At 52.1% G+C, this 8,319-nt stretch overlaps 1 long non-coding RNA gene across 1 annotated transcript in view; it reads right to left on the bottom strand.

Annotated features, from left to right (window-relative positions):
- The window catches only part of LOC107185027, a 16,471-nt gene that overhangs the window by 7,258 nt on the left and 894 nt on the right, over positions 1-8,319 (bottom strand). The gene's annotated exons all lie outside the window — the stretch shown is intronic.

Here is an 8,319-nt window from a genome sequence, read left to right as displayed (position 1 = left end):
TGGTTGATTCTTCATATTTTGTTTAGAATTTTGCATCTCTATTCACTAGTGAGAGTTGCCTGTAATTTTTCTTCCTCCTAATACCCTTCTCTCTCTTTTGCATCCGGTGAGCTGGTCTCCCGGGCGTGCCGGGCCATCCTCCCTCTCTCGCCGGCAGCCTGTGTGCGAGAGCAGAGAGGGGAGGCCTCCGGGGAGCCCGTCCGGACCTGGAGTGCTCCTGGCGGAGAGCTTTGCAGTTACAGATTCCCTTTCTGTCTGTGCCAACGTGGGCGCACTTTTACTTTTCTAGAAACGCCTCCATTCCGTGTAAAATGTCATGTCAATCGCCACCGTTTCCTCCCGGCAGCCTCCGTTCACTCTCCTACAGCTGCCAGAACAGCGCGCCCATCGCGGTGCCCAGAAAAGATCAGTTCCTGAGGTGGAGGCCTCGGACTACAGCTGAAGTCAAGGGTCAGAGCACCAGCTCCCCGAGGCCTGAGGGAAGAGTCTGTTTCTTTGCCGTTTCCAGCTCCCCCGGTCCACCTCCCCCCTCCACCTCCCCCGTCCCCAGAGCGCACCCTCGGAGCTCCGCCTCCGCCATCGGTCACCTCTCCCACCACCCAGGCCCCTCGGCCTCCCTCTTACAAGGACACACGGTCACATCAGGCCCAGGAGAGTCAGGCCACGCTCCCACCTGGAGGTCCCTACCCGCACCCGCCCGCAGCCACTGGCCTGCGAGGGAGCCGGCTCCCGCGGTGAGGACCTGGCTGGCTACGGGGTGGCCATTCGGCTTATGCCTGCGATGTTTCTGGTTGTTGTTAATCCTCATCCGAGGTGATTTTTTCTATTGATTGTTAGAGAGTGTGGGAGGGAGGGAGGGAGAGAGATTGAGGGAGAAAGACATTGATTGGTTGCCTCCCACACGCATCCCACTGGAGCCAGGGACCAAACCTGCAAGCCAGGCACCTGCCCTTGACCAGGAATTAACCCCACGACCCTTCAATGCGTGGGTCAGTGCTCTAGCCACTTAACCACACTGGCCTAAAATTGGCAAACAATGGTGTGTGCTGAGAGTCAGCATCAGCTGGAGGTTGGTGAGGACATGATGGTTGCTATCACAATGAATGTATCATCTCCTCAGGATTTTTTATACTGACTTTCAAAATTCCCCCCCTTTATTGCTCTGTGTCGTCCGTTGTTGCCTGTCCATCCTCCCTCTCTCGCCGGCAGCCTGTGTGCGAGGCACTGCTTCTCCACGAGAGCAGCGAGGGGAGGCCTCCGGGGAGCCCGTCCGGACCTGGAGTGCTCCTGGCGGAGAGCTTTGCAGTTACAGATTCCCTTTCTGTCTGTGCCAACGTGGGCGCACTTTTACTTTTCTAGAAACGCCTCCATTCCGTGTAAAATGTCATGTCAATCGCCACCGTTTCCTCCCGGCAGCCTCCGTTCACTCTCCTACAGCTGCCAGAACAGCGCGCCCATCGCGGTGCCCAGAAAAGATCAGTTCCTGAGGTGGAGGCCTCCGGACTACAGGGGCTCAGGGCTGAGGTCAAGGGTCAGAGCACCAGCTCCCGAGGCCCAAGGGAAGAGTCTGTTTCTTTGCCGTTTCCAGCTCCCCCGGTCCACCTCCCCCCTCCACCCCCGTCCCCCCCAGAGCGCACCCTCGGAGCTCCGCCTCCGCCATCGGTCACCTCTCCCACTGCCCAGGCCCCTCGGCCTCCCTCTTACAAGGACACACGGTCACATCAGGCCCAGGAGAGTCAGGCCACGCTCCCACCTGGAGGTCCCTACCCCTTCCGATCTTTTTCATCCTCAAGACCTGCAGGTCTGCCTTTTCACTCCCGATTTGGTACCTGTGCCTTCTCTCTCGTTCCAGGCAGTTTCTCCGGATTCTTCCATCAGTCCTGCCATGTGAGCAAGGGCGCGTGGCCAGCGGGCTTGCCGTGTGCACGGAGGGAAGCTTGGAGGCAGGAGCCATCAGCCAAGGGCGGGCGGGCGCCTCGCCTGTGGCGCATCCTGCGCAGGTCGAACGTGGAGGCCATCAGAGTCCAGGACAGGGAGCCTCGGCCTCTGGGCTGGGACCCTGCGGCTGCACAGGTAGGAGAGCACCTGCCCTGCCCTGGCACGTGCCCTTGACCAGGGATCAAAGGCCGGGATCCACAGGGCGTGATGGGCAGACCCCGGTGCCAGCCCCGTTCTGGCAGCTCTGCGTGCAGGTCGGAGGGGCGCTGCCGCCTCCGGGCGGGCTGGGCTGCGGTCCAGGCCTTGCCGTGGCCGGCACACCTGTCTCGGCAACGCGCTCTACCTGGCCGGAGGCCAGTCAGCGAATGGGCTCAGACACGTGAACCTCACTCCTCAAGTATTTTCAGAGAATCATACCTGGTTTTGTTCATTTTCACTTCTGTTCTGTTCCTTTTATTCCGGAGCTCATCTTTATTTTCTATTTCCTTGGGTTTTATTCTTTAAAAACAAACAAAAAAAACCCTCTTTGAGATGAACGCTTGGCTCATTAATTTTCAGCCTCGGTTACTTCCGGAAGTAAATATTCATGACCAGGGCTTCTCCCTGAGCCAGCTCACCTGCCTCCCACGAATTCTGATGTGCTTTGCAGTTGTTTTTCTCCACTCAATTCAAATTTTCTGATTAGCATGACTTTTTTCTCGCCTGTGGGTTACTTAGATGGGCATTTCATCATTAGAGCTGTCTTTTTTATACTGATTAATAACTTCATGTTTTGCGTATGACTTTAATCCTTTGAAATTTATTAAGATAGATTAATGGACAGAAATATGGCCAGTTTTTAAAAACGTGTCTCCTCTGTGCTGAAACACAACACGTATTCTGTGAGTGAGATGGCTTCTTTATCCGCCAAGTAGGTCAAGTCTATTGTGTATTTCGGCTCCTCTGTGTCCATCCTGATCTTCGTCTGCGTATTAGCTGGATCGGGGAGGCTGTGTGAATAGATACACACGGAGTTGGAATTGTCATGTTTTCCTGGGGACTGTCGCTTTTTTCACCGTAAAGTTTCTATCTTCCGGTGCTTTTTTTCTTGCTATTTTGCCTTTGTTCAGTTGGAGCCGTGGTTAGCAGACTGCGGCTCTCGAGCCACATGCGGCTCTTTGGCCCCTTGAGTGTGGCTCTTCCTAAGCCTTAGGAGCACCCTAATTAAGTTAATAACAATGTACCTACCTATATAGTTTAAGTTTAAAAAACTTGGCTCTCAAAAGAAATTTCAATCGTTGTCCTGTTGATATTTGGCTATGCTGACTAATGAGTTTGCCAACCACTGGTAGAGTGAGCTCAAGGAAAATTCTCATTTTGTAGATAATTTTTCTCCTTGTCAGGTTGAGAGTGGTGTTCTCTGGCTTTCTACAACCTAAACCTGAATCGACCTTTTAAAAACAATTCAGGGAAAGGAAAACAACTTTTTACATTCGTAATCCATATTGTTTTGATTTTGAATAGTTGGATAGCAGGTGGTCCCTCATCACTGCTCCCCTTCAAACGGGTACTGGCTGTTTAGACCCCCGGTCATCTCTCACGGACTTAACTTTTCGTAATGCTCATTGATTTGTTCTGTTTTATAAAACTCTCCTGTTTTACATGAACTGCGGGTTTACTGTAGAAAACTTAGAAAACAGAGTGTAATGGGAACAATAAAATTAACCTAGAATTTCTCACCTACCTACTGGAAAGTTCTAGCATCTGTTCCTCTTCTCATCTCAGTTTTAAATATAACTACTTAAGTACAAAATAATGTATATTTATAAACAAGTAAACGACACAGAAAGGACCAGGGTAACGCATGTGAGCAACCTTGAGCGCTGTGAGCATTTCGGGCCCTTTCAGCCCATCAGAGGGGGTGCTCCTCCCAGGGTCATATGAGGGCGCCCTGAATTGTGGACCTAACAAGGAGAAAGCTAATCTACAAAATGAGATGTTTTTCTTGAGCTCATGGGACAGCTGAGGTCACGGGAAATGAAGGGAGGTGGCGTCCCGCCCCTGGTGAGCCCCTGTAAGGAGGGACAGGACCCAGGAGACGGTTCCCCTCTAGCAGAGCGCAGAGAAAGAGGGGTGTCCGGAAAGGGGAGAAAACGTCAACATGTTACTAAATTCTTCAAGGCTGACTATGGGGCAGCGGGACCCTGGAGGGTTACTGGGAGCCCTGGACACAGAGGAGCCGCTCACCCGAGAGCTCGTTCCCATGGGCCCTCCTTGGTGTGGCCAGGAATAGTGGGGACAGGCCAGAGGCCAGAGAAATGCTGCCCTTTCTTTGATACACAAACATGCAAAGCCACACCCTGTCCCAGACCCTCCTCTTTAAAACACAGCTTTATCTTGAACTTGAAAAAGAGCAAATTAACCCCAAAGTAAACAGAGGAAAGAGATCATCGAAACAAGTGCAGTCATCAATGATATGGAAAACACAAACATGGACTAAATCAATGAAATAAAACCATGGGCCTGGGCGGTGTGGCTCAGTGGTTGAGTGTTGACCCATAAACCAGGAGGTCACTGTTCAATTCCCAGATTGCAGGCTTGATCCCCAGTAGGGGGCGTGCAGGAGGCAGCCGATCCATGATTCTCTCTCATCATTGATGTTTCTATCTCTCCCTCTTTCTTCCTCTCTCTGAAATCAATAAAAACATATTTTTTAAAAATAATGTTGTTTTGCAAAGATCAATAAATCAGTAAGCCTCTCACTAGAATGATCAGAAAAACTAGAGAAGACACAAACAACCATGTTATACAATGAACGAGGAGAAACACTCGCGATCCTCAGGCTTCATACAGACAGTAAAGAAATGTTATGAAGGCCTTTGGCAAACAAATTTTCTAACTTTGATAAAACAGACAAACTCCTTCGAAGTCACACACCACCGAAGCTCACCACAGGAGAGACGTGGCCGATTGGTCCTGTTGATCCGCCACGGAAACTGAATTCGCCGTCGCACACCTTGTTGCCCGGACGAAAGCTCCAGGCCCAATGGTCTCGTCAAACAGTTTCCTATCAAACGACTTTCTATCAGACGATTAGGGAAGGAATGAGCCGGGCTTACAGACTCACTCCGAACATGGAGAGGGGAGCAGCCCCCACCCTGTTTTATGAGGTGAGCGCAACCCGGGAACGAAGATGTTGCAGGAAAGAGAATTACTGACCAATGTCCCCACTGACTGACAGGCCCAATGTCCCCACGGACTGACAGGCCCAATGTCCCCACGGACTGACAGGCCCAATGTCCCCACGGACTGACAGGCCCAATGTCCCCACGGACTGACAGGCCCAATGTCCCCACGGACTGACAGGCCCAATGTCCCCACGGACTGACAGGCCCAATGTCCCCACGGACTGACAGGCCCAATGTCCCCACGGACTGACAGGCCCAATGTCCCCACGGACTGACAGGCCCAATGTCCCCACGGACTGACAGGCCCAATGTCCCCACGGACTGACAGGCCCAATGTCCCCACGGACTGACAGGCCCAATGTCCCCACGGACTGACAGGCCCAATGTCCCCACGGACTGACAGGCCCAATGTCCCCACGGACTGACAGGCCCAATGTCCCCACGGACTGACAGGCCCAATGTCCCCACGGACTGACAGGCCCAATGTCCCCACGGACTGACAGGCCCAATGTCCCCACGGACTGACAGGCCCAATGTCCCCACGGACTGACAGGCCCAATGTCCCCACGGACTGACAGGCCCAATGTCCCCACGGACTGACAGGCCCAATGTCCCCACGGACTGACAGGCCCAATGTCCCCGCTGACCGACAGGCCCAATGGCCCCACTGACTGACAGGCCGAATGTCCCCACTGACTGACCGGCCCAATGTCCCCACTGACAGGCCCAGGGGCCCCGCAAAACGGCAGCAAATCCAAGGCCACAAAGCTGAGGAGGAACTCGGGGGCCAGGTGCTACCCCCGAGGGCAGGGCTGGCCGTTCGAAAGCCAATCTGTTTAATTCCCCAGGTTAACAGAATAAATGAGGGAAAAAATGATTGTTTACATGGATATGGAAAGAGCAGTAACAAAATTCAGCATCCATATGATTTAGGGTTTTTTGTTGTTTTTTTAAATATATTTTATTGATTTTTTTTTTCTTTTTTACAGAGTGGAAGGGAGAGGGGTAGAGAGTTAGAAACATCGATCAGCCGCCTCCCGCACACCCCCTACTGGGGATGTGCCCGCACGCAAGGTACATGCCCTTGATCGGAATGGAACCTGGGACCCTTCAGTCCGCAGGCCGACGCTCTATCCACGGAGCCAGACCGGTCAGGGCTGTATGATTTAGTTTTAAAACTCTCACACATTCAGGGGAGAGGGGAACATCAAACATGTCCAAAGGGCTTGCATGAGCCTCCTACGGGCATCACACCCAGCATGAGACGCCAGCCACGTTCCCCCAAGATCAACAGTGAGGACGCTGCCCACTCGTGCCCTCTGCTCCACAAAGGACCAAAGTCCTGCACAGAAAGGCAGGAAAGAGAAACAAAAGGCACCTGAACGGAAAGACGCACACAAACTCTCCCCGCAGACCGTGTGGTCGTGTGTGTGGAAAATCCTAACGAATCTGGGAAGTAAGTATCACAAAATCCTTAGGGATATATTCACACGAGATGTGTGAGGCCACTAACTGAAAGCCATGAACCCGCTGAGAACATTAAAGAAGTCCTGGGCAGGGAGAGGAAGCACGTTCATGGATCAGCAGCCTCGATCTCATTAGCCTGTCAGTTCTCCGCCCTCGAATCTGTAGATGGAATTTCTTGCCAGTCGCAGCCCCAGCCGGCTTTTTAAGTAGAAATTGATAAAATGATTCTGAATCCGAGATGGAACTGCCGAGGCCCTAAAGTGGATCTGTGGCCGTGGAAACGTGCCACGGGGCCTTTTCAGCGCAGCGGCCGGGCCTGGGGAGCTGAATCTTTCGCGCAGCTTCATTTTAATGAATGTAAACAGCCGGTGTGTCTGGGGCTCGCTGCCCGGGCGGCGCAGACCTGGGTGACCCGAGGGGCTGGCACAGGGGGAGTGCGGGCGGGATCCACACGTCTGAGTGCGAAGCTGGCCGCACAGTCGCCGTCACAGACAGCACGGAGCCGGCGCAAACGGCCCCGGAGACTGACGGACGGAACAGAGGCCAGGAGCAGACCCACTACCTCTGGTCACTTGATTTCAGCCAAGTCACCGAGCAACCCAGCAGAGACAGGGGAAGCCTCCCACGTGGTGGCTCTAAAGCAAGTGGACGTCCGCTGGGAAGAGGCATTTCACCCCACCTCGTATCACCCGCATTTGTCCTCCCATCTCATTATCTGAGACGAGTTAGGGACCTATGTGTAAAGTGAGAACTCTCAGTTTGGCCCAGCTGGTGTGGCTCAGTGGGTGAGTGTCAACCCAGGTGTCACAAGGTCACCGGTTCGACCCAGTGCTATATAATCTATATATTGATATCCTAAATATTACAATTATTTAATATTAAATTATCATTTAAAACAACTTATCATTATTTTTTTCTTTAAATATTGAGGGGCATCTCTTGAGCTAAATGGAGACAATGAAATACTTTCAAACCTAATTTTGAACTAAACAAATTTTGCATTAAGAAAACTAGAGCCCTGACTGGTTTGGCTTGGTGGATAGAGCGTTGGCCTGCGGACTGGAGGGTCCCAGGTTCGATTCCGGTCAGGGGTGTGTGCCTTGGTTGCGGGCACATCCCCAGTGGGGGGTGGGGAGGCAGATGGTCAAGGATGTTTCTCTCTCGTCGGTGTTTCTCTATCCCTCTCCCTTCCTCTCTCTCTCAAAATCAATAAAAACATATTTTTAAAAATTTTTTAATTATTATTTTTTTAGAGGAAATGACAGGGCATCTTTGTGTCTTGGGAACGGACAGTTTCTAGGCGGAGGGAGGGCTCTGGGGGACCCTCTGGGTGACGTTCTGAGTCTCACTGGGGCTATCGTGGCGCACCCCCTTTTCAGACTCACCAAAGGGCGTGTTTAAGGCGACGGTTTCACTGCATGTGAGCTCCCTCCCCCAGTACAGAGTCTGGCTCGTGATGTGCAGCGGGGTGCTTAGGGGTGCTTAGGAGGGGGAAAATAGGGGTACCTTATGTCAAAGTCTTTAAAAGGGACTGATAGCAGTAATATGGTAACAATTATTTCAGGTAAAACATGAAAGGATTTATTCCCTTCAGAAAGCACATTTTCCTTTACCTGGGAAGGACAGCACAGTTATCCCAAGGTCAGGGCTCCAGTTAACATGTCAACTCAGTGTTCTGGAGACCCAAAACTGCCTAAGTGCCTAAGTTTAACCTAGGTCACCAAGGACTCTAGATAATGAGTTTACC

Source organism: Myotis davidii, unplaced genomic scaffold (assembly GCF_000327345.1).
Source record: "Myotis davidii unplaced genomic scaffold, ASM32734v1 scaffold428, whole genome shotgun sequence".
Classification (NCBI taxonomy): domain Eukaryota; kingdom Metazoa; phylum Chordata; class Mammalia; order Chiroptera; family Vespertilionidae; genus Myotis; species Myotis davidii.
The sequence above is the reverse complement of the archived record's forward strand: the minus strand, read 5'-3'. Positions and strand labels throughout refer to the sequence as shown.